The sequence below is a fragment of the Trachypithecus francoisi genome, unplaced genomic scaffold, assembly GCF_009764315.1.
Source record: "Trachypithecus francoisi isolate TF-2019V2 unplaced genomic scaffold, Tfra_2.0 Lachesis_group20, whole genome shotgun sequence".
Lineage (NCBI taxonomy): Eukaryota > Metazoa > Chordata > Mammalia > Primates > Cercopithecidae > Trachypithecus > Trachypithecus francoisi.
This window is the reverse complement of record NW_022681466.1, coordinates 7,504,546-7,512,618: the sequence shown is the minus strand read 5'-3', so window position 1 is coordinate 7,512,618 and position 8,073 is coordinate 7,504,546. Positions and strand designations below refer to the sequence as shown.

Below are 8,073 nucleotides of genomic sequence, written 5' to 3'. Positions count from 1 at the left end.
CTGGGTTCACGCCATTCTCCTGCCTCAGCCTCCCGAGTAGCTGGGACTACAGGGGCCCGCCACCTCGCCCGGCTAGTTTTTTGTTTTTTTTTTTAGTAGAGACAGGGTTTCACCGGGTTAGCCAGGATGGCCTCGATCTCCTGATCTCACCTCATGATCCGCCCATCTCGGCCTCCCAAAGTGTTAGGATTACAGGCTTGAGCCACCACGCCTGGCCTCTTTATTTTTTATTTTTGAGATGGAGTCTTGTTCTGTTGCCCAGGCTGCAGTGCAGTGGTGCAATCTCACCTCACTGCAACCTCCACTTCCCAGGTTCAAGCGATTCTCCTGCCTCAGCCTCCCCAGTAGCTGGGGACTACAGGTGCATGCCATCATGCCCAGCTAATTTCTGTATTTTTAGTAGAGACGAGACAGGCTTTCACCATGTTGCCTGGGCTGGTCTTGAACTCCTGATCTCAAGTGGTCTGCCCACCTCAGCCTCCCAAAGTGCTGGAATTAGAGGCGCGAGCCACTGCACCCAGACCCTGAGTTGATTCTTCAAAGAGGTGGCCCAGGTATCCAGCAGGAGTGCAGGGAGGAAAAGAGTTTCAGGCAGAAGGAAGGGAGTGAGCAAAGGCATGGAGGTGGGACCCTACCAGTTTGCCCAGGGGGCTGCTAGCCTCTCAGTGGTAGGGAAGGTAAGGGGCCAGGGCGACCCTTTTCAAGTGCAGCTCTGGCCACATCACTCCTCTGCTAACAGTGCAGTGAGTTCCCTCGCCTACAGAACGAGCTTCAGGTCCCCTAAGCTCCATCAAGATCTGACTCCTGCTCACCCCTCATCTTCCCGCCTCCCCTGCCTTCTGTGACCAGTCACACTAATGCACCACTCAGAATCACTATTTCCACTATTCCTGTCCCAATGCCTGCCCTCTACCTTGAATGACCACTCTCCCACTCTCCCGCTTCACCTGGGTAACGCTTTTCAGGACTTAGTTCCAGAGTCCCCAGTCCTGGTCTCCACCTGGGTTAGGTGTCGGCTCTGGGCTCCCACGGCATCCTCAACATACCCCACCTGCCGGAGCCCAGGACAGCAGGCGCATGATATTGATGACCATACAGTGGCCAGCGAGGTTGTCAGTCCCCTTCCCAAGTGGCTCTCTTGGCCCCTCTCTGGGTCTAGCACCTGAAGGAGATGTGAAGAGGTGGGGAGGGGGAAAATAAACCAGCCCGCAGGGTGCATGTCACCATGCCATCCAAGCCCAGGTCTGAAAACTCAGGTGTGAGCCTTTTCTCTCAGTGTGGCTGGTGACACCTGCAGAGGGAGGGTCCTCCCTGCATCGCCATCCTGGCAGAACTTGCGCCAGCCTTTTTGGCCCTTCTGTTTGAGCAGGCAATTGGTAACACACATCGGGGTCCCCAGGTTGGTACCTGAACCAACGTCAGCTCTGGCAATGCCACCTCTCAGAAGAGGGGCCCTGGCTGGAGCAGAGTCGGGGCTGGGGGTCCCTGAACACTCGCTCTGCCCCTAGCTGGCCAGAGTTCCAGAAAACACACATCTCACAGTCCACCCTTGACCCTGAGCCCCTTTATCTGGTGGGTCTAGAACTCAGTTTGGGGGATGACCTCCATCACAATCCCTTTCCCTGCTTCACCCCTGCAGCCTGGTGAATGCCTCCAGGGCAGAGGACAAGTGCAGGGGGCCTCTGTTCCTGCCTGCCCAGTACCCGTGCCCCCCGCCTGCTGCCAGCCCAGACTGCCCACCGTGGGGCTCCTGGGCAGAGGACAAGTGTGGGGGTCTCTGTTCCTGCCTGCCCAGGACCTGTGCCCCTCGCCTGCTGCTAGCACAGACTGCCCACTGTGGGGCTCCTGGCTGCTTTCTGCGGTTCAGGTTTGTTGGGGGAAGCACCTGGGCTGGGTCCTGAGCTCTGGAGGCACCATATCAGCTGGCTGGGCCTCTGGCAGACCCCAGCTCCAAGTCTGGTCCTGGGGAGCTGCAGGCCCAGATTCCTTGAGGGGTGCGGGTGGGAGGTAGGGGTTTGTCTGTTTGCCATTTTGTGGGAGGCAGGAGCAGCTGGAGTAGCTCTCAATGACAACAGCAAGCACCTGTCATCTGCAGGAGGCCTCAGGAGCCTTCTAGTGTCACCTATAGCTGAATAGAATGAGGCACAGAGAGGCACAGCTCTGAGGATGGTGGCACAGGAGAGGCTGGCTTCTCATGGGCACTGCCGGCTGGGGGACCCATGTGGACATCTGCCACCTCTCCACTCACATCAGCATCTGTGTCTCCCTGCTGGACTGGGAGCTCCGGGAGGGCAGAGGCAGTGTGCAGTTCTCTGTGGCACCTGGCCGGAGTCAGGTATGGCACACACTTGGTGCTTAGCAGAGCACGGCAGCATGGATAGGGGGTGGCAGGATATACCCCAATTCTCACAATGACTTACTGGCAGAGCCAGATCCAAAAGTCAGATTTTTCAGCTGGGCAGATAGTGTGGAACTATCAGAAAGGCAGCTTAGGAGGCTGGGCGTGGTGGCTGTCGCCTGTAATTGCAGCACTTGGGAGGCTGAGAAGGGGTGGGGGGGCGGGGGATCACCTGAGGTCAGGAGTTCGAGATCAGCCTGGCCAACACGGTGAAACCCCATCTGTACTAAAAAGAAAAAAATGAGCCGCATGTGGTGGCGCACGCCTGTAGTCCCAGCTACTTGGGAGGCTGAGGCAGGAGAATCGCTTGAACCCGAGAGGTGGAGGTTGCAGTGAGCTGAGATTGCGCCACTGCACTCCAGCCTGGGCTACAAGGGTGAAGCTCCAAAAAAGAAAAAGAAGGAAGGAAGGAGGGAGGGAGGGAAAGAAAGAGAGGAAGAGAAGAAAGAGAGAGAGAAAGAAAGAAGGGGGGGGGAGAGAGAGAGAGAAAGAACCAAAGCAAGGCGACTCAGGCCTGTCCCACCTGTCCCTCTGCCCTCAGGCGCCCAGGCCTCACCTCCAGCCCAGCCTCCTCCCTGGCCTCATTAAAAAACCCTTACTGAAGAAGGAAGTGTGAGTGGTATCCCCCCAGGTAATACACGCTGAGATATCTCTGTTCATTCATTCATTCATTTCAGGCAGACAGGAGGACCCTTCCGTGAGTGTGAACCACGCGCAAATCCACAGAGCAAGAGCACACTGGGGACTCCCTTCAGGGTCATCTCACTCAATCCCCTGCCTCAGGGCAGCTATCCACTCAGGGAATGAGGCTCCTGGTTTCCCACCGCAGGGGCAGGATCCATCAGTCCTCAGTTTGGGGCTGAGGGGAAGGGTGGGGAAACCTGACTCTCGGCTTGCTCCCGGGCAGGGCTTCCCTGTGCCCTCCCGCCCCCAGCCAGCAGCCTGTGTCTTCTCATTTACTGCCCAAGGCACCGCATCCTCCTTATTTGCGGCCCCCAGGCCACTCCTGCCAGGCAGCCCACTCCTCCCAGGCTCCTCTCCAAACACAGTGCAACCTCAGCTGACGCCGGGGCCCCAGGGCCGCTCTGCCTCCACTCCCGCCACACTCAGCTGTCCTCTCCGACACCCCTGGCCCCCTCCCTACTTCCCAGCTTTCCTTCCATAAGGCCGGTCCCTGTCCTGAGGCCCCCTTCTCCCATCCTTCAAAATCCAGTCCATACGCCTGTGCCTCGGCCTCCCTGAAACGCCCCATAGCTGTGGCTGTTCCCCCAACCCAGGCCACAGCCCTGTGTCTCTCCTGTGGCCTGGATAACCCAGGCCTGCAGCGCACCCCAAATTCCCACGTTTCCAAGAGAACCATCTTCTTATTCGGGCTCTCCTCTCTCTTCCCGCTTCCTGCCTCGCTGAGTTCGTGAACAAATGAACGAACCTGCCCTACTCGGGAAAGATTCCTACTGGCGGGGGCCTATGCGGGGCCCTTCCTGAGGACAGCGCCACCCGCCGCTTCCGTCCCTCTCCCCACCGCAGCCCGGCACGGAGAAAGCGCTGAGTCACGTTCCGGGCACGCGGCCCCCGGGGAGCCAAGCCTCAGGGGCGCGCCTGGGCCTGTGGGGGCTCCTGGGCCTGCTGGAGCAGCGCCTGGGCCCGCGATGGGGGTCGCCCGCACCCGCTCCCGCCGCCCAGCGCAGGCCCCGCATCATCCCAGGTTGCCTGGAGCCACAGGCCGGGCAGCAGCGGGTGCCAGCGGCTGACGCCACCGCGGCTTGTCAGCCGAACCCCCCTTCCGGACTGGTTCAGAGGAATGGGGAATGGGGGGCGCGAGAAGCCCCCAGCAGGCTGCCCCGACCCCTGATTTCCTGCCCAACCCCCAGGTCGGGTTCCCGGGGGCCTCTGGATGCCCCCTCGTTGTTTGCTTCCCCTCCGTCTCCACGGCCCCTCCCTCTTCAGCGCCCCCTCCTGCCCCCGGCCCCTAGGCCTTTCCCTTCCCCTGCACCCTGGACCTTCTCGGAGGTTCCAGCTGCCCGAGCGCGGTGGAGGCCAAGGGTGGAGTGGGGCGCCCCCTCGCGGCCCGGCCCGGCCCGGGCTCGCCTCACCTCCCCGCCTGCCGAAGCCCTCCCGGAGTGCTCCGGGTTCAACCCCTGAGCACGGCGGTAGGAGAGCGCCCCCCTGCGGCACAGCCACGTCCACGAAACCCCTCCCGGGGTTCTAGAAAGCGGAGGCCTCCGGTAATAGGGGCTAAGGCTGGGCCAGGGGGACAGGGACAGGCCCTCCCAGCTCCTCCGCTGCCGAGCCGGGAGGGTTGAGGGAGAGGGGGAGAGGGAGGTGTGTGTGTGTGTTTGTGTGTGTGTGTTGTGTGTGTCGCGCAGATAAGGGGCCATGGCCTAGGACAGCCGGGCAGTGAGTGACAAGTGCCTGATGGGTTGCTCTTCCTTCATTTTACAGGCCAGGAAGTCTTCGTGCGGTGGGGTCTGCAGAACCGGTAGAATCCCTCCTGGGGCCACCACGTTCCTGGCACCATTCTGAGCCTTTGTAATGCTAATCTCCTGTCGTGAGTGCCTCCGGAGGGTTGGGGGGCTGTAATATTGTTGTCCTTGCAGAAGGAAAGACCGAGGTGCAGAGAGATGTCTAGAAGGTGCCAGAAGGTGACTATCCAGCCCTGGTATCACTGCCTGGTGATTTCGTTTCATTCATCTTCACGAATGGCCTCACCGTGTGAGTCCAGGGGCCAGGAGGCTCAAGATGCTGTCAATGACTTGGGACTGTTTGGGGGCAGATAAGAGAAGGTGAGGGGTTTTGCGGGTTCTGGATAAATTGATCAGAACTCAGAACACATTTCTAAGCAGTGCTCCAACTACAGCTGGAAAGGCCAGGGAAGAACCGGCGTGGGCACTGGCTAACATTTCTTGAGCACCTACTAGGTACCAGGCCCTTTATATGTGCCATGTCACTTAATTTACCTCAAATCCAAGGAGCCTTTGTGGCGTGTTGTTCAGAAGTCACAGGGCTAATCGGGGCAGAGCTGGGATCAGACTGGGCCTGTCTGACTTCTCACCTGGGTTATTTTTCCTCCACTCGGCGGTTCATAGCACCAGCTGTGATTTGGACCGAAATCAGCTGCCACGTGCAACATTCTCCCATGGGAGCGTGTGTCCGCAGCACCTATCTCAGGGCCCAAATCCCTCCTGCCCCACAGCCCTCTCCTGGGACCTGCCTTGGGTAAGATGAGAAATTGGGATGGGAGGTGTGGGGGCGGAGCAGGGTGTGCAGGTCTCTGGCCACAAGAGAAGCCTGAAGGGATACAGATTCCTCCCAACGCATCTCCTGGCCTAGGTGTTTCTGCTGCTCACAAGTAGGTTGCTGTGATTCTCAGGTCAGAGAGGCTCTCAGTTGCCTCAAAAGCTGCACCCTCGGCTGGGCATGGTGGCTCACGCTTGTAATTCCAACATTTTGGGAGGCCAAGTCAGGTAGATCAACTGAGGTCAGGAGTTTGAGATCAGTCTGACCAATATGGTGAAAGCCTGTCTCCACTAAAAATACAAAAAAAAATTGGTCGGGTGTGGTAGCAGGTGCCTATAGTCCCAGCTTCTCAGGACGCTGAGACAGGACAATTGCTTGAACCTGGGAGACAGAGGTTGCAGTGAGCTGAGATCGTGCCACTGCACTCCAGCCTGGGCGACAGACTGAGACTCTGTCTCAAAAAAAAAAAAAAAAAAAAAATGCTCCTCTCTGACCTTCACTTTGCCTTCCCGGGACGTGTACGCCATCCCTTTGATCCTCCTTCCGCACCCCTGCTCCTCCTCCTGGAGTTAGCCTTCATGCACTTGTTTGTTTGTTCATCACAGATTTACTGGGTACCCTGAACACCCTCTGGGTCGGGCCAAGGCCAGGTGCTGGGTAGGCAGCCTTTAGAGGGCCCGCTGAGCCTTCTGGTCACGCCTGGCGATTCCATCAGCCCTGGCCCAGCACCCCTCTTGTTTATGTCACTCAGGTGTGAAGACCTGTTGCCCGTGTCTGTATTTGATCTGCCCCCAGTGGGGCTCCTGCTGGCTTAGCCTTTCCTCTCTCCAGCTCTGCCTGTGAGGTCCAGGAATCCTTCTGAGTGGAGGACCCTGCTCTGCTGGGCACCTCGCAGGCTCCGCAGGCTTCTGGCTTCCAGCACCCCTTCACCTTGCTCACTCTTTGCCTTCACCCTTCAAGCAGGCATGATTCCTCGGTGATGCCCCAGACTCTATAAGGACCTGAATTCAAATCAGTTTGCTGGGGGCCAGGCGCGGTGGCTCACGCCTGTAATCCCAGCACTTTGGTAGACCGAGGTGGGCGCATCACAAGGTCAAGAGACTGAGACCATCCCAGCCAACGTGGCGAAACCCCATCTCTACTAAAAATACAAAAATACAAAAATTTTTACAAATTACAAAAATTAAAAATACAAAAATTAGCTGGGCATGGTGGCGTGCACCTGTAGTCCCAGCTACTCAGGAGGCTGAGGCAGGAGAATCGCTTGAACCCAGGAGGCAGAGGTTGCAGTGAGCCGAGATTGCACCACTGCACTCCAACCTGGGCAACAGAGTGAGACTCCATCTCAAAAAAAAAAAAAAAAAAGAAAGAAAGTCTGATAAACATAAATCAAATATGAATAAATGAAAATTAAAATTCCAGTAGCATAAAATAGCAACAATAAATGAAACTAAACCACATATTTTAATTTTTTTCAAGACAGGGCCTTGCTCTGTCACCTAGGCTGCAGTGCAGTGGTACAATCAATGTTCATTGCAGCCTCAACCTTTCAGGTTGAAGCGATTCTCCCACCTCAGCCTCCCAAGTAGCTGGGACCACAGGAGTGTGCCGCCATGCCCAGCTAATTTTTGTATTTTTTGCAGAGACAAGGTTTTGCCATGTTGCCCTTGCTGATCTCAAACTCTTAAACTCAGGCAGTCCACCCAAATTGGCCTCCCAAAGTGCTGGGATTATAGGCGTGAGTCACCATGCCTGGCCCACATGATAATGAAAATGGGGGGGAAAAAAAAGAGAGAGATTTACATATAAATGATTAAATAATATTCTTTAATGTACAAATAATTGGCTGGGTGCAGTGGCTCATGCCCGTAATCCTAACACTTTGGAAGGCCGAAGTGGGTGGATCACTTGAGGTCAGGATTTCGAAACCAGCCTGGCCAACATGGTGAAACCCCATCTCTACTAAAATAAAAAAAAAAAAAAAAAAAAAAAAAAATTAGCCATTCATGGTGGCAGGTGCCTGCAATCCCAGCTACTCAGGAGGCTGAGGCAGGAGAATCACTTAAACCTGGCTGAGGCAGGAGAATCGCTTAAACCTGGGAGGCGGAGGTTGCAGTAAGCCGAGATCGCGCCACTGCACTCCAGCCTGGGTGACAGAGCAAGACTGCCTCAAGAAAATAAATAAATACATAAAATAGGCCGGGCGCAGTGGCTCACGCCTGTAATCCCTGCACTTTGGGAGGCAAAGGCCGGCAGATCACCTGGGGTCAGGAGTTCAAGACCAGCTTGGCCAACATGGTGAAACCCCCGTCTTTACTAAAAGTACAAACATTAGCCGGGGGTGGTGGCAGGCACCTGTAGTCCCAGCTACTCAGGAGGCTGAGGGAGGAGAAGCTTGAACCCAGGAGGTGGAGGTTGCAGTGAGCCGAGATCAGGCC

General features: G+C 56.7%; 1 long non-coding RNA gene across 1 annotated transcript; it reads left to right on the top strand.

Annotated features, from left to right (window-relative positions):
* The first annotated feature begins 4,468 nt into the window (after positions 1-4,468).
* Positions 4,469-5,608, top strand: LOC117066713. Its single transcript, XR_004430456.1, has 3 exons — positions 4,469-4,623; positions 4,841-5,110; positions 5,485-5,608. It is a non-coding gene; the product is annotated as an uncharacterized LOC117066713 (long non-coding RNA).
* The last annotated feature ends 2,465 nt before the right edge of the window (positions 5,609-8,073 follow it).